We start from the raw sequence: 19,035 nt of genomic DNA on the forward strand, positions 1-19,035 counted from the left end.
CATTTTCTGTTGAAAAATTATTTCATTCGAAACCAGCTCTAATATAAACCTTCTCTGAGGGGATGGGTGGCATTAGAAAAACTGGAAGGAAGTCTTTTGCAATCAGCATGCGGCATGGCATTAGGGATATTTAAAATAGAAACCTCTGTAGCCTTTACTATTCTCGGATACATGCTTGAAAAGTTCAGCCCCAGACTTCCATATGCAACAAAAGTTTTTGAACTCAAGACCTTTGGGACTAGGAAGGGAAAATCTATTTAGATACTATGGGTATGGATGTCAATGGAAGAATCAGGATAGATGGATAATTTAATCAAATACAAACTGGTTGAAAAAATGTAGTCGGGCTTTCTGGTTTCCATGCCTCATAACACTTCCTCTATTGCTAATTTTCTATATTAATTTTATTCCTTTTAAAAAGCCACACTTAAAGATTTCTAGACTACATAAAGATTGTGTATTTTTTATTAAAAAACAACAACAACAGTGATCTGCCCCCAACTTCGCGATCCAGCATAGAACAGTTAATCGAATTGCATCAGGAGTAAATTCTGAAAGTCAAAAAGAGAAAGCCACACTTATATCTTCTCTGATCAAGTAGACATGTGATCCCTTTACTCCTGTGAAACTCACAGGATTGCTCATTATATCTACCTAATCAGAAAGCCTGATAAAAATCAGCTGATATTGCCAGGAGAATGTTGATCTGCATGAATATTCTTCTTAGGTAAGGCACCCCACTGCATAAAATTCCAACATTTTCTTGCAAATAGTAAGATAATTGAATGTGCAACAAAATTAGAGTGCACATCTTTCTTCCTTTCTTTCTGTCAATCCAGTAGGAAGCAATCTGCAGACCAGTGAAATCCCATCTTGGAAGAAATTGGCAAGTTGCCACCAGAGTGTTTAGTAAACAGAACATATGAAAAAGTCACAGACACACAATGAGAATCTGATGTGATATGTCACAGAGAGATCATCATGTGAATAGGTTTTAATGAAATGGGGGCCCGGTTCATTCACCTTTTCATTAGGAAAGGCATAGAGAGAATGTCCTGAAAAAGCTTTGGAGAACAAACATACCTTTGTTACCACTTTATGACACCTTGCTGCCTGGCACCAGTTTGTTGTAGTTCTCATGAAACATTCCATATTATATCTATCTTAATTCTGTCCCAGGTCTTCTAGAAACCTCACATCTTTAATCTATTTGTTGCAGTCTCCATTTCAGACTCCCTTTAGAATCGTGAGACTATAATATCCTCTCTGCATTCACACCCTACTGCAGTAAATAATGTCTCTCATTCTTTTCCCCTCTCTGTCTTAACAAGTATCAGTAATTACATGGAGGACTATTTTGAATAAAATTGTGAAGATGGCAGTAATTAAAGAAATATTGCTGCCTGTCATTTCAATAAAGCTATGTTAGCTAATTACATGGTTCAGTAGCACAGAGGAAAAAAGGAGAAAAAAAAAAGGGGGGGGGGGGGAAAAGAGAAATCTAGCGTGGAAGTTTCTACAGAAACAAGCACTTTTTCTATCCTGATGAGATTTTAGCATATTCAAGGGGAGTAATGGGAATACTGTACCTGTGCACGTGTTTGAGTCTGCAACTCACAGAGGTTTGGCTCATGACGGAGCACACACCATCTCCTCCACTGCGCAAACATTACACATAGAGGACATTAGTGTATATATTTAAAGCTGATGTTTACCATGAGGAATCAATCGCGGAATACTCAACTTGCCTAATAAGGGAGTCACTTCCTCATACGTATGAAACCAGTTATTGGTCTGCAAGGATGTAAAATGTGCTAGCATGTGTGGACATAGATGCTTTTGTGCTAAGCCCACTGGATACATTTACTTAATGACTTGACCAGACAGACACAATAGGAAAATTGCAGACTGCTTCATATCTGGTAGGAATCACAGCATTACAAGCATAGTCTAAATGGAGTTCCTGAAATTCATCAGAGAACATACAAGAGAATTTTTGGGAAAAAGCTCAGCTTTTTGCTTGCTTAATAGCATCAGTAGAAAAAAACCCATCTGTGCTAGTAAAATGCACAAGGGAATAAGTGTTGGTTATTACTTCACTTCCTTTTGAAATCATCTTCGCATGCTAAGCTTCAGAGATCTGCACCACTATCGTAAAGTCTGCCTTTAACAAATCTCATTATAATTTATCAAAATATACAAATTTTAATTTCTAATCAGGCACAACTTTTTGGGTTGCAATTGCTTCTTGTGGATTTTCATAGTAGGAAGGAGCATACATGGTGATAATTTGATTTCCTTATTTCATTCATTTCCCCTACTTTTATTTTAATTTAATGGAAAGAGAAGGCAAACGGTGGATACAAACCTGGCTCAGATAATCACCAAAGGAACCAGCAAAAATCAGCTGCTTAGTGGAAGGACTTTCTTCAAAAAGTCAATCGAAACTATATTGGAAATCATCGTGGCTACTTGAGAGTGGTTGCTTAGGACAGATGGTAGCCTATTTGCAGTGCATGTCCTGAGTGTTGGTTTCAATGTCTGCAGATGTTTATATTTATAAAGCTGGGCTCTGATTCCACATGCTTTACTCAGGTAACCCTCAGCAGTCAGTAGCCATGTTGCCTGAGTAAGGCAACCACCTGTGTTCCCTCTAAGTTGCGCAGTTGGGCGGGCGCCCAGAAGAGATTAAAGTGCTCTACACTTGATCAGCAGAGCCACGCGCATCCAGCCAGCAGTGTGTGTTCAGGTGCCCCTCCCTCCTGCTGCTTTGCCGCGGTGCAACCAGGTTAGTCCTGCAGCTGCTGCCAGTACCCTCCTACTGGCTGTGCAGGACCAGGGGGGGAGGGGGAGAAAGGAGGAGGCTGATGTCAGGGTGTCCCCTTCCCCCAACCCCTGCACCAGCAGGGGAGAGGGGACAGGGCTCAAGCCAAGCGTTCTGGTGAGTTAGTGCCTTAAAGAGACAGCACACAGTCTCTCAGAGACTTCCTCAGCAGCCAGCACATATAATCTCTCTCTCACATGCGCATATGCGTGCGTGCGCACACACACACACACACACACACACACACACACACACACACACACACACACACAGAGTCTCTCCCCCTCCCCCCTGCCCTTGTACCCCATCTCCACTTGGAGGGGGACATGGTTCAGGAAGAGGAGGAGAGCTTTCAGTGAGTGCCTTAAAGAGACAGACAGGGGACGTCTTCTCTCAGAAATTTCCTCAGCAGCCAGCACACACTCAGTCTGTGTGTGTCACACACCGCCCAACACATACGTGTATTGTTGTTGTTACTTCTTGGTACTTCCTGCAATGCACATATAGTCTCTGTAACTTTATTCTTTCAAAGTGTCAGGTTTCAGAGTGGTAGCCATGTTAGTCTGTATCAGCAAAAACAACGAGGAGTCCTCGTGGCATCTTAGAGACTAACAGATTTATTCGGGCATGAGGTTTCGTGGGTTAGAACCCACTTCATCAGATGCATGGAGTGGAAAATACAGAGGCAGGTATAAATACACAGCACATGAAAAGATGGGGGTTGCCTTACCAAGTGGGGGACTCAGTGCTAATGAGCCAATTCAATTAAGGTGAAAGTGGGCTATTCTCAACAGTTGACAAGAAGGGGTGAATACCAAGTGAGGAAAAATCACTTTTGTAGTGCTAATGAGGCCAAGGTAATCAAGGTGGGCCATTTCAAACACTTGACAAGAAGGTGTGAGTATCAGCAGGGGGAAATTAGTTTTTGTAGTCACCCATCCATTCCCAGTCTTTATTCAGGCCTAATTTGATGGTGTCCAGTTTGCAAATTAATTCCAGTTCTGTAGTTTCCCGTTGGAGTCTGTTCTTGAAGTTTTTTTGTTGAAGAATTGCCACTTTTAAGTCTGTTAGTGAGTGTCCAGGGAGACTGAAGTGTTCTCCTACTGGTTTTTGAATGTTATAATTCTTGATGTCTGATTTGTGTCCATTTATTCTTTTGTGTAGAAACTGTCTGATTTGTCCAATCTGAGTTTTTTGACTGGTCTATGCATTTCATAATTTTTATTTCTCTCTTAATTTAAATTTAATTCTTTGAGTAGTGAGTTCTAAAATGCCTAACCTATCCTGACTGGAGTAATTATCCCTAATGGTAACTTTTAAGAAATATATCTTGTATCTAGGTTTTTTTGTTTCTACTAGTGGCGCACATCCACACATTACCTTGGTGCACAGAATGAAATGTATTCCGCACATGGGTGGAAAAAATTAGAGGGAATATTGGCAACCACTGCAAGCAACAGTGGTGTGTTTCAGATATTATTATAGAAATCAGATGGCTCTAGAAACTAGGAGTCAATCTCAAAATCTGCAAAATCGTTCAGAAAAGCTACAGCATCCACTTTGCCAAGGGACTATTGCTGGTGACCATGATCAGCTTCAGATGAGACCTTTAATCTTAATTTATCATCTTAAAAAGACAGGAGCTCAGAATCTGACACCTTTTTAACAACTGGACAAACACTACTTGACCCGCTAGTAAAGGCTCAATGCATTCCTATAAAGATTTTTTTTTTTTTTTGGCTAATATTGCTGCATTCACTGTCATTACTCTAAACTGGTTTCCTGAGAGACAATGGTGGTATATATTTTCCATCACAATTAGTGAAATTTGCTACATACTAACTGTAATACATAACTGTGGTCCTTTAGGTTCGAAATGGATAACAGTTGCATAAAATGCAGAAAGCCAAACAAAACAAAACAGAAAATGCAGCATGAGGACTGTTACAGTCATAATCAACTCCTGATCAGGGCTGAGGAAGGGTCCTAAGGTCACAATGCATTTTTGATTAATAAGGGCCCAGAAATGAGCTGAAGCATGAAGAAATATCCCTACAGAAGAACATGAGTGGTACAAAGGAGAACTGTGATAAATGGATGTGACTATCAGTTATTGGGACCCCATAAGTGCAATGTAATTCATATCCCTCTTTTCCCCCTTTCTGCCTCAGAACACAACATTCTCTCCTATGTAATACAACAGAAATTATTTTGTTTTAGTAAAAGGGTAAAGGGTAGGTCTTCTTTCAGTTAACCCCTCACTCTTCCGGTTTCTGCTGTACCAGGGGCCAAATTCTCTACTCTAAGGGGTACTACTCGACAGAATTAAGGGTAGCAGAATCAGACCTTAAGCAAAGCACTCAGTACATCACATATAGCAGCTCTGTTTTACTTCTGCTTCCTCTGGACTCCCTCCTCCACCACACTCCCTCTCTCCTGTTCTCACATGGGTATTACATAAGGTTCCCCGTGTGATTTTATCACAAGTCTCACAATATTTGATATTTGATTTTAGCCCCAGTTCCTGGAGTCATGTGATTATACCAGAATCTCAGTTTTCATTTAATAATTTAAATGATGATTGTGGACAAAAGCTGGAAAATAGGAATCCTAAAGGCTCAAAACTCAGAAGGCAAATACCAGCCCCTGCCCCCACCCCACATTTACTATTTTTTAAATTGTATGATTTTTAAGCCAGTCTCATGATTTGAGAATCTGACTCAAGATTGACTATTCATGTTCTCCTGCCATATTCATTTAGCTTTAGCAGCAACAGTCTTCTTTTGTAAAAGAAAATGAATCATAGTTTCATTATTTTCTCCAAGGTGTGGGCCACTGGGTATTGGATGCACAGAAACTGTCACCCCTCAAACTCAGGTCTCTGTTTTAGTACCACAAGAATATTCCTATCAGACTGACATACCTCCCTCATGGTTCTATGCATCATCAATTCTCCCATTAGGTCTTTGCAAATATCTTTCACTCTCTATCTTATAACAGCGGGGCAACTGCAAGATATCTGTGACTGATGTAATATTCCAACAACCTGGGATACAGTGTGCAAGCACACTGTGCACAGGATTGGGACCCATGAACTCCTGAGCTCTAGTCCTAACTCTGACCTAGTCTCTGTTTTCAGCAAGTCACTGAATGTCTCTGTTTTTAAATAGCTTCCATGCAGTTTGCAGGCATTTCACTCTTGTGACTGTTCCTGTTAATTTTCATGTAACTAGCATCCCCATTTTTGTGTAGTTCCCCTTTTTGAAGTTAAATGCTGCTGTGGTGAGTTTCTGTGGTATTTTCTCCACTACAAGGATGTGCAGAACCCCGTACTATAGTCATATAAAGAGCTGGGTCTGAACCACAGTTTGTATCCAAATGCCATTAAACCAGGACCCATATCCATATTTTGCAACAATTCTCCATCCAACTGAGCCCAAATCTTGCATCCAACCTCCTACCGGAACAGGGACTGAGAATCTCCACCCAGATTCTCGGTCCCAGTCATCCTCCTCCCCTCCCCCACAATTCCAGCTCCTCATCTGATCTCATTCGTCTCTCATACCAGACTCCTCCTCACATAGTCAGTCCAAGTCACCAAAAAAGTTCAGCATGAGGCAGACACCTGACACAGAGACTGGTTAAAGTTTGGCAAAATTATTGGCAATTGAAAACAAGGTTACTTGACAGTTCCCATTATAAAACCCTAACTATGGGCAGCACTAGGAGCTCTGTTTCTGATTAAGAATTCCCATTTGAATTCCCTGAAACCTTGGTGGATCTTACTTCTGAAATAAATTTCAGCTCCAATTTACTCATAATTCTTCTAAAAATACAAGGATTTTTTTTTCTATATTTGTTATAGAATATGCAGTACTGCAGATTTTATTCTACTGGGCCATCCTAATTGTGACAGGTATATATTAAACAATGAAAAAGGTAAATAAAATAAGTAAACTACTTTCAGTGTTTGACACGGAGCACTTTGAATGGCAAATACACTCTGTAACTGGAGGGCAAGAATGCGGGGGAATAGCTACACCAAGTTTTGGTTCCCGTTGTGATGAGGTTATAAACAAGGTGATTTAAGAAACCAGTGTATGCAGATGTAAAAGGAACGGCTGTAAATTCATTGCAAAAGATCACTCAAGTATACCGGGCCACATTATAAATAAAATGAAGAGTTTTGAAATCCATGTGAAACTGTACAGGAAGGAAGTGTACAACATGATTGTAAAATAGAAGTGATATGCTGAGACAACCATATACCGGAATGAATGCAAGATGCTGCATTCTGAATAATCTGCATTCTTGAGATCATACTCTAGAAAATAAAGAATTATAGTGATCCAGCTTTGAAAAAACAAGGGCATCCAGTAGCAGTTCTAAATCTGTCTTGCTGAACAATAGTCTCAGTCTGCCAATATTGCGTAAATGATAAAGCTACGTTTAAATCACAGATTGAAGGTGTGTAGCCATTCATATACCTGAGGACAATGCAACAGCCAGGCTTTTCATGCTGGAGGGTGGAGTCAATCGAACACTGTCATACAAAATTAGCAGAGAGGGAGTGCTGCTCATCTGCAGTGCTTTGAGACTATATCTCAGGGGTGGGGAATCGTTAATTCATTTCATCTGGCCCGCGGGGCTGGAGCCATGTGCGCCAGCTCACCTTGCTGTGGGGGGAACCGCATTGGTATGGGAAGTAGGGCTGCAGGGGGCCCTGACTGCCAGCCCTAGCCTCGGCCCCTTTACCCCATCCAGGTCCCCTGCTGCTGACTATAGGGTCCCTGGGCCGCGACCCGGAGTAGGGAGTGGGCCTTGTCCCCCTTTTTCCCCCCCCCGCTTGCCACCGAGGGGAGTGGCAAGTGCATGGACTGCAGTTTGCCACTGACGCAAGTGGGTGGACTGAGGACCTTCAGGGCCCCTGGAAGGCGGGAGAGAACTGAGTGGGGAAAAGCCGGAGGGCTGTGTCCAGAAGAGGATGTCACGGTCCGGGGAGCGACGTGCATCCTAGGGGTGGAGGCGAGAGTGATGATGGGTGAGACACCACTAGATGAGGGCACTCTGGCAAAATGAGAGCTAATTCCCAGGATGGCCAGCAGAAGGCGCTGGAGGGGTGATTAGAACCCTGCCACATAATTATTCACTTCATATTTAAATATCTGAGACATCTCATCCAAGGCTACTCATTTTATACACATGGGCTCAGGGACTATACTTTCTGGCATATTCCGAGCAGTGCTGAGCACACGATAGCCAGCAAATAATACAAATCATGAGAATAATCATTGACTTTATGGACTCTGTGGATGTAATTTCTGTTCTTTGTTCTGGAATTGGCCTCGATACAGCTGAAACCCTAAGAATTTGAGGCATAAACACATCTGATACTTTCCAATCCCTTCCTTTTCCCTGACTCAGAACAAAAAATGACAAAACAAAATGGTTTTCAGTTAAAAGGTAAAAATGCACAGCAGCCATTGTTCTACAACCCAGGCTGGGCAGAACCTGCCACCTTTTGGGGAGTTGTGATCTCCTCTCATCTGATTCTCATTCTCCATCCTTCCTGACCACTGTGCTGATTTTCATGCTGGCAACCATGAATCCATCCAAACCTCCTCGGACCGTTTGCTGGAATATCAGAGAACTGGCTGCCTTGGTTTTGTTCCCATCTATCAGAGTCTATTTTTTTAATCACTAGCCCTTTCTTATCTTAATCACCCTGCTTCTGTTTGTAAGTGAAATACTGACTCCCTGCTCCAGCGGTAACTCCTCTGTAGAATTTACAATTCACAGTAATGCTGTTCTGTCATTAAGAGCTCCACCTGGGAGCTCTCTCACCTCCTGTATGAAACTTGGGGAGAAGGTCTCCCTGACCCCCTAAATGATGCCCCTGAAAACTGAGTCTGCAACACACAGTGGTTAACTATTCGGAATGGAGCAAGGGGAGGAAGGATGCTCTTGTGGTTAAATCCTCAACACAGAGTAAAGAGCTCTGGGTACACTTTCTGGCCCTGCACTTTTTGTGTAATTTTGAGTAAATCCCAATGTCTTTGTGCCTCAATTCACCATCTGTAAAATGGGGATACTGCTTACTGTCTCTCACTCTATCTACTTTGTGTATTTAGACTGTAAACTCTTTGGAGCAGAGACTGTCTCTTATTAAAAGTATGGACAACACCTGTCAAAATGGGGCCTTAGATTCCACAGCTGAAATGATCTGTTAATGCATTACAAGTTAATAATTTCAGGGTAAAATTAATATGCACCAGTAATAGGTTGACAGGGTCTACCATGTAGTCCCTATGGTAAACTTATTGCAGGATAGTTACGCTTTCTAACTCTTGCTGTAGCAGGCCAGAATCTGTGAAAGATTAAAAATGAGAGATGGGCATCTCTCTCAAACCATTTTTTCCCTGTAATTTGACCCCATTTTCCCCTAAAGATGAGGCCACCTTTTTGAGGAATACTCCAAGTATTTTTCTAGTTCAAGAGAGTTAGCTAGTGGACCCAGAACACCCTGTTATCCCCTGCCAGCTTCATTCCTAAAATAATGGTACAAGTTGGTTGCATTCTATATACAGTAAAGAGAGAAACTTATTTTTCACGAGAATTTCCTTCCTCTCACCACCTTTCTCCCTATTTTTATTCCATTGGCCATTTTTCTCTCTGCCCCAGAACTATTTCTCCTTTCACAGTATCCCACAAGCAGAAAGGGACTCCCCATTACATTGGAAGTTACGTTCTAATTTGTGAAACCCACAATCCTGAGTAAGCTAACCCTTAATGAACATCCAGACTTCATTTCTCCCTGGGCCAGATTTTGGTGCCCTTAAATGCAAAGAATAGCAATTTACTCCTGCAGTAGAGCCACTGCAGTAAACAATAAGTACATTATTATTCAGTGTAAGGGCATTGGAATCTGGCTCTTTATAAATGGAGCCAAGTATAAGCATTAAGGATTACAAAAACTTGTAAAATCAGTTCTCCAGGGAACGTCACTGTGCTGGGATTTTGCAGTGCTCCCTGTCTTTTTTTTTTTTTTTTTTGTACCCGTCTTTTAGAATTTTTGGCCAAAGACTGTCTTTATTTGTGCCTCTTACACAGCGTTGAGCACACACAACATTTAACAAATTAATAAATCATAACTGTAACACCAGCACAGCAAACAGAAGCAGAACTGAGGCTACAGTAATCTAATGAAATCAAGAGCGAATAATGCAAGTACTGTAGTACTATTTAAACTATGCCACTGCTGTACCCCCAAATAAGCCCAGTAATAGGCCCTAAGAATGTTAAAAGGATGCTTCGATCAATAAGATTAAATGCGATTAAGAGCTCCAAGGACACCAAGAGTGACAAAGAATGTGAATCAGGATGCAGGAGTGTTACTCAGGATGCACAACTACACAAATATCTCATGACATCAATATTTATTCCATGAAAGAAAATGGGCCACTGAAAGAGATCATCAGCTCTCCCATTAAGACTCTGGATATATCTTGGTCATTCTGCAATTACTGTTTGTCAGCATGGAATTAGTTACTCTGATTCCACTGCTGGGCTGCACCTTATATGAATTCAGCTCAGACTTTTTTCCCGGGGTTATATACAGTACATGCTGAAGAAAATGCAGCGTCTCTCTTCATGGAATTTTTGAGCCTGAATTCCCTCCCCACCCTGGGAATTCTCCCTGAGAGCCTCCCCACCCCCAATTTGTTCTTTAATGTACTCCCTCCTTTCATAAAGGTCACGTCAAGGGCCTTTTCCTGCAAAGAAGTTTGACTTTTCATTTTTGGATTTCAGCCAAAAACTGAAAACTTTTTGGTTATTTGTTTTTTCAGAGGACAGCAGACACTTTGCTTGAAAAATACTATTGTAGTCAAGATACTGACAGAAAATTTTCAACCAGCCCTTCCCATCTAATGACTGGAAGGGATTATTGCATAGCACTTCAAGGTGCCTCTGCAGAGCTCCTCATTTGGATGAAGGAGTCTCGCACATGGTAGAGTAAAGACTAATTAGCCAGTTATTAGGCTGGCTCCCTGCTCTCAGCTTTATAACCTAACTCAACAATGCAAACCTAAAACAAAACATTTCCTACATTATTTTCTTGAAATATATATATTTTTAAACCCCATAAATGCTCTTAGCAACATCAATGAACCTATACAACAGAATCCCAAATGTATTTATTCCTTAATACATTAATAGTAAATACAGATTTATGGTAGTAAGTATCAGCAAAATCTGAGCAAAGAGTTTGCAGAGAATCCCAAAACCAGGCAGTCAAATCTACTCCAGAGGTTTGCTAAGGTCATGAATCTTTCCAGAGGACCTGGACCCACCTATGACACCCCACTGCAGCCATCTGAAATTTGCAGTTTTGCTGTACAATCAGGTGAAGCTAGGTGGTGTAAAACTGAGTTTTGCTTTGAGTTTTTGGATACGCAAAGCAAAACGGGGGTGGAGAGAGAACAGAATGCACAAGTGATTTCAAAGAAGTTATTTCCTGATGATGGAATTTCACTAATTCATAACTAAGCACAGTGGGGGGGTGGGGAGAGGAGGTGGAGCCTCAGGCCCCAGTTCAGCAAAGCACTTATGCACATATTTTGCCTGGAGAGGTGCTAAATTCCATCTGTATTCAGCAAAGCACAGAGGCACATGCTTAACTCTCACTACCTTCAAACACTTGGTTAAGTACGCTGCTGAATACAGAATAAGCATGTGTTTCAATGCTTTGCTGAACTGGAGTCTCAGATACTTCTCTTTTTTCTTACTCATGTTGCCTCCTCACTAAAGACAGGCCTGCCTGCAACCCACCTCAAAAGGTAACTAACTAATTGTTTTGGCCAGTGCAACCCAATCCCATTTAAGGATTCGCAGAGCCCACACAGAGCAGAATATTTTCACGAACATCTGTAAACTGCAGTGTCTGTGCTTAGCACAGCTGGTGTGCCTATGTTTGAATTAAACAGCTACTGCAAGAACAATGGTTTCCTGGCATAAAAATACATATTGCTGTTATTCCTTATCTGCGTTCGTCACACAAATATTAAAAACCACACGAGCACCTATTCCGTTATTAATTATTTCTCTGAGCCTGCTCTCCTCTTCCACTCATGCGCTCCTTGATGCCTAATTTCACATACCCCCTCCCCCTTTCGCATGGATTCACTGCAATTAAACAACACAATTACACTGAGGACTGTATAGCCACAGCCCTTGAAAGTCATGTCATATCAGGTCAGACCACAGTGACAGCAATAAAGAGAAATCATAAAAAGATGTAATCATCTTACCATTCCTTTTGGCCTCCCGCCATGCTTAATATGTTGTGAAGTGAACAGCAGTTAAGTGACAGCTCTCCTGTCTTTTAAATGCCTTTCGGCTGAAGGCACAGTCATTTTCACAAGTGCTGCACCTTTAACCTTGTCAGGAAACAACCTTTATGGGAAATAAGCCTGGCTGAAAGCAGTTTAAGCTTCCGGAGCCTCATGAGGTCCTCTGTGTGCAGCTGCAAGGCCAAGTCACGAAGGGGAATATTGATGGATCGCTCTGCATTGTCTTAGTGTAGTAACCTAATAAACTTGAGAGGTAAAAGACACCACTGGTACAGAGCAATTCTATTGCTTGTAGTAACAATAGTTTCTCCTGTACGGATGGTGGAAAATTCGGGTGGTCTTGTCTACTACCAAGATCTGGGCACTACCTCATCCATTTAATTAACCACTGGGGAATCAGCTACAGAGCTGCTCTGATGACAAAGTAATGGGTCCATCAGGCACAATTAGTGCCCAAGTGAAACACTGTAGTTTGCATGAAAACTATTGAAGTAAACAGTTCCTGGTCCTGAAGGCGGCTCCCTTCCTAATTAACCCTTAGAGGACTGAACTATTAGCCATTCTTCACCCAGACATTTCCTAATGTGCCATACTGGTTTTGCCTGCACATTAAGTCTGCCAGTAATTACAGGTGGATTTTCACATAGGTATCCATTACCTGACTGTGCTCCCGGGAACTACCTATAAACTACTGCACCTGTGGGCATGCCAAACTGCGAATACATTATTCCCAGCAGTACCACAAAGCATGATGTAATAGCATCAGGGGAGAAAAAAAGTGATCATGGTAACAGTGTTCCAGAAAATATTGCTTTGATGGGGAAGCAGCATTTCCAGGAAAGAAAAGCACAGCTGCTTTATCAGTGGAGAGGACTGGGGGAGGATAGAAAGTGACTCTGCCCATGGGTTAGGCAGTGGCAAGGAAGACAGGGCCACTGAAACATTTGGAAGTACTGGATTCGTCAGGTTTCATCAGCATCACCAGTATATGCATATACATTGCAGAAGTAGATATCTGCCCTGTCCCAACACAAGGGCACTGAAGACCTGATTGAAAAGTGCACTGAAGTCAATGGGAGCATCTCCACTCACTTCAGTGGGCTTTAGATCAGGCCACAGGAGTCTAAGAAGGGCTGTTACTTCTAGCAGCAGCATCAACTGGCTGGAGTGGATGAAGCCATAGCCCAGAATGTGAGACAGCTCCTATAGGGCTGCACTAGGGCAAACACCTGCTATGTATGAACATGCTACCCCTAACAAAGCTATTAACATTATAATGTGACTATTATTGCAATATGCAGATAATATCTTCTCTTACACAGCACTTTTCACCTGTAGCTCTCAAAATGCTTTACAAAGGAAGATAAGTATCATTATCCCTATTTTATAGATCTGAAAAGGGAAGCAAAGAGAGGAATGACTTGCCTGAGGTCATGCAGAAGGCCACTGAAAGAGAAAAGAGAACCTAGGCCTCCTGATTCCCAGTGTCCAGTTTCCTATTCATTGTTAGTCTCTAAGGTGCCACAAGTACTCCTTTTCTTTTTGCAGATACAGACTAACACGGCTGCTACTCTGACACCAGTTTACGTAAGAGGAGAATCAGGCCCTAGGTTGTTAAGCACCATGTAAGGAAATTTTTGTCTATACTTAAAACTGTATCATAGTGGTGCCTGTTAATGCGGCTTTGAACTGGCCTTGACACAGAGACACATGGAAATCTCTATGGTGTTGAAAAGTGAAATTTTATCATGTAGATTACACAGAGAGCCAGGCTGGGAACAATAAAACATTATAATGAAGTTTCTCTAGAAGAGGCTCCCACAGAACAAGCCAAATTTTTTTTTCCCCTGCAATCTTTCACACACACAAAAAAGGACCATGTAACATGAAGCACAAACAGAGCAACAATCAGGTATTGTAAGATCCTAGTATTGATCTTTTGCCAAGTGACAGTTCACATATGCTTCTTCCACAACAGAGATTCATGAAAAGATTATATATAGACACATTATGGCCTTACAATTTTTTGGGATGGGGAGTAGATGAAAGTTAAAAGCAGCATAATGCACAGGTCATCAGCCTTTCTCCATTATAATGATACATAGACCTTCTATAATTCCAAACCAAACGGGTTAATTTAAAAGGGGGGAAAAAGAATTTTCACTAAGTTTGGAACTTAAAAACTAAAGGTTGTTTAGGAAAAAAAAACCTAATCAAATGAATATCTCTAATCCAAGAATTTGAGAACATATTTAATGGGCTACAAGATAAAATAATGAAACACCCACTTTGTCACATAGTTAGACAATCTCCCTCTATATAAACTTTCTGGGTATAGAGAATGGAATGAATGTATGGAGTAGTTTTCCTCAGATCAACACATGCAATGCACAGCATGGCTGCAGAATGGAAGCAATTTAACAGCACAATACACAGTATGAGCTTTACCTCTGGGACCTGGACTTTCCTGCTACTGCTGTTTGATGTGACAGAGAATCCAAGTAAGAAGAAGGGATTGTCAATGGCTCCTCATTTGCCAACCTGCTGCCATCCTCTAAACGATTACAGTCATTGATGGGGTAAAGGCAAGTCTGAGACTCCTGCTCTCTGTTCACCATCATACATCCTTTAAGGGTACTGGGCCACAACTCCAATATCTAGAAAGCCTAATAGGACACATCCCTGTTATATAGTGGTATGGCTGCTATGCTCCTGTACATGCTAGTGCCTAATAATCATATGAATTGCATACCTGTGAGATCATCTCCACTGAGATACCCAGTCATTTAATATCAGAGGGTATATTTATATATTTTAAATGACTTTTCAGTTGATATCTATGTATCTTTCCACACATGGGCATATAAGGTACCTGAAAACTTAACGAATAAGCCTGGCTGAAATAATTTGTCTGGAGTGCCTATTGCTGCAGCTGCAGCACTAAATTAGGCCAACAAAGTCTCTTCAGTTTGATACCTGCAAGACAGTCCGCATTAACACTGAAATGAATGCTGCAAAGGCTAACCTTAATCCCCCATTAGAAATATATGTATGAAATGGATGTAGTGCTGCTGAGGTCCAGCCTTAATATTCGGAAGCCAAGCAACGAAGGAAAAAACGTCTGCTCCTAAATTCTTTCCCTCTGGCTTTACCCAAATGTTTGCCTTGAGATTTCTGAGGACACAGTCATCCAGGACCTCTTGGCTAGCAGCACTTTGGTACAGCATAAAAACCGCTCAGAAAGAGGAGACATCTTTGACAGTTTGTTTATTGCTGGAGTCCTGAGGAAAGATGCATCGGTGCAGCAGAGCCTGCCAGCTATGCAAGTTAAAGGTTTGTCCATGTTTCCATTATACACTCTTATTTCAGGGGTTTATAACTCAGCCATAAAAATCACTCCAGTCAAACTCAGCACACGAGGTATAAGCTATGCATTAGAATGGATTTATACCTTAGATAGCAAGGGCTGAAAATAAACAATTCGGGTCTACCAGGCCATTTCTCACTCACAACCAGGGGATTTTTTTTTCCTTTGGTCTTTTCTAACTTGCCCATATATAAAGGATGCTAATGGCTCCTTCCTTCAGAAGCATTATGGATGTGAGTATAAATAATCACCTTTGAAAATGCCCAAATACACATTTTACCTGATGGGCCATTTAATAGCCTGTTAGTGAATACAGGGAATAAACCACAAGGACTTTTTCTCCCACAAATGCTAATATAAACTGCAATCTCAAATCCTAACAAAATTTGCAATCCACAAGAATTAATATATTGATATTTATATACATTCTTAGCAATTCAGCACCTCCAGCAGTCCTCAGCACCTTGCAGGATCGAGCCCAATTTAGGTTAACACCCATACTTGCATGTTCATTATTTATTCTATGCAGCCTGATGCTTTACAGAAGTAGGCACAGACACCATCGCTACACTAGACACCATAAAATCCAGTTTAAACATCATCATACAGTGAAAGATCACTAGAACTGGAGAGAGAATATTGAGAATTTTGAAATCATTTCACCTATCCGTGCCTTGCTGTGTCTGTCTTATCTGAAAGAGAGACCCTCACCTTCTCAAGGCAACTAAAATCCCCTGGGAAGCTCTTTCCATTGGTCAGAGTATGTCTACATGGTCATTAGACACAAGCAGCTGGCCCGTGCCAGCTGAATTGAGCTTGTGGACTGTTTAATTGTGGTGTGGATATTCTGGCCCAGGCTGCAGCCCGAGCTCTGGGATCCTCCCACTTTGCATGGTGCTGCAGCCCAAGCCTGGACATCTACATTGCAATTCAACAGCCCCGCAGCCCAAGCCAGCTGGCACAGGCTAGCCACAGGTTTTCAGTTGCAGTGCAGACATCAGGACTGGCTCTGGGCACCAGCAAAGCAAGCACGTGCTTGGGGCGCCATATTTCCAGGGGCGGCCTTCCGGCCATCCTTTTCTTTCGGGGCCGTTGCGCTCTCGGAGCTGCGCCACTTAGACAGGGCGAGGGCGCGGCACCGCCGGCCGCAGCGGGAAGGGGAAGCCCCAGCCCCGGGATGCTGAGCTGCCAGGGCCCAGCCACTCCCTGGGGAGGAGAGGGCGAGTCCTGCCGGGGAGCCAGGGCCACGCCGCCTCATCTGCGCACTGGCTGCTGCGCTGCCTTGTGCCACCCCTTATGTCGGGGCTTCTCTGTGCGGCCGGGCGGGGGAGGCGGGAGAAGGTGACATCACTTCCTCCGCTTCCAGCGCCGCCTACGAGCCCCAGCCCCACCTGAGCTTGGGGTGGCAAAAAACCTAGAGCCGGCCCTGGTAGACTTACTCACAGATGTAGGAGCAGGGTTCTCTCCCTTATGTAATTGGCTTCCCCTGATGGTCTGCAAGCTTCCCATCATGATGCAAGACGTTGTTTTTTTTTAAACTGGGTTTTCTTGGGTCTAATTTTTTAAAAAAAATCATTTTCTCTTTGTCTTTATTTCTGACAAAAGGAAGGTTGTTTTGCTGTTGACGTTTCTTTTTAATATTATGCATTGTGCGTGATTTCGTGTATTAATATTTTAAAAAAGTAAATAAGGCTTTTTTTATCATAGATGGATTAAAAAAATTCAGCCGGGAGATCATACAAACTCTTTTGCATTCTGGCGTTTTACAGCTGATGAGGTAATCATTGTTTCTGGTAATTTAAATTTCTCTTTAGGATGAATAATGGTGGTTCAGAAAGGTTGTATTAACTATCTTTAGTCACGTCACAAAATGAGAATGACTTGAGTTTAACATAATTGACAGGTATCCTAAGCAAAGCAAAAAAGAGATGAGATTTGTTCTCTGGTAACCTGAATTGTTTAGATTGAGTTGGATTGTGAACATAGTGCCGTTCAAATTTTTATACAGCAACCTATTTCCTGATAAACTTACTCCGGCTTTACAGCTCAATTCTGATGGAGCAAAGGGCAGAATTTTGTTTAGGATAAAATGCGTCATGAAATGTGACAATTTTTTATTTCTTCCTTTTATTCAGATTCCACCTCCTGAATGTAGGACCCATCAGCGTCTCAAATAGGACCAAATGCTGTGGCTCAGATTATGCAATCTCTTCCGTGCGGGCGGATCCCTGTGCCTATGCAGAGCTCCGCTGGTTTTAATGGAGCGCCACACGGATACAGATAGCTGCTGAAGTAGAGCAGTTGGCAGGAGTGAGACCTGAACAGACACAACTAAGGCCTGATCCTGCACTGTGGTCTTCGCAGGTGGACTTCTGTGCCTGAGCAGAGCTTCACTGAAATCATTCCTTCCAAAATGTTGTTCTTTATTAGCCAGCATTAAATTCTTTTCTCTACATGTTACGAAGGCTGAGGATGGATTAGTGGAATGAATGGTGCATTGCTACGCCTTGGCACACGATTGCCTTATTAGGCACCATCTACTTAAAATTAGCATGTTCAGAAACTTCAGTCAGCGCAGGGAAGGTATTCAGCTAAACGTCTCTCCCCATCCTTCATCCTGACTGAACTGTACTTGCCACATGATTCCTTACAGTATACACAGTGTTATTCTCCCGAATAAACTTGAACAGATGATTATAACAATAATTTCAGAGAAAGAGTGACATTTCCCATCTAAACACAACCAACCTTCAGAAATCATCCTAAGGATACAGTATATTGGCCATTTTTGGCTAGCTTTCCCACACAGATTGCATTCAATTTGTCATACAGGTACTGCGCTGCAGGCTGAGCATCATGAATGATTGCTACTGTTTTAAAGTTCATAAGCATTCTATGAATGATCACTAGAAACTTTTAGAATGTCCTAATGTGAGATATTAAAAATACAGAGGCTTTCATAAATAAAATCCTGTTCCCTACCACCACCCACCTATAGCAGAGATATTAAAAGATCCTGTTCTATTTTATTCTGCAGTGTACTGCAAAACATTGCACAACCTTCTTACAGCACTGAAGGCATTTTCTGTATTACACAACCTATAGCCCTTAGTATACAGGATGCTTTTAAAAATGCATGTTGTGGACTGTGAATGATTTGAGTAAAATCCTGTGACCTGAATCTAGAGGAGCTGAACACCATCACAGCCTAGCAGCTCCCATGGTATTTAGTGGGAGCTTAGAACCTCAGGGGGGAAGGAGAAGAGAATCAGGCCACTAATTTGCATCTTCTGTAGAAGAGACTGAGAATTAGCTGAAAGGCAATATTTCTGTTTAACCTATCGGGAGAGGGTTTGTTCAGGATAGCAAATTAAAGGATTGCAGAGCTGCAAATCAATTATGAACATTATTTTAACTAGTTCTCTAAAAGGCTATTGGCAGGGAAAAGCGGAATTGCGTCCTCTTATGTAAATTAAGGCACATGTTAATATTTT

The sequence above is a fragment of the Eretmochelys imbricata genome, chromosome 5 (assembly GCF_965152235.1).
Source record: "Eretmochelys imbricata isolate rEreImb1 chromosome 5, rEreImb1.hap1, whole genome shotgun sequence".
In the NCBI taxonomy this organism is placed as follows: domain Eukaryota; kingdom Metazoa; phylum Chordata; order Testudines; family Cheloniidae; genus Eretmochelys; species Eretmochelys imbricata.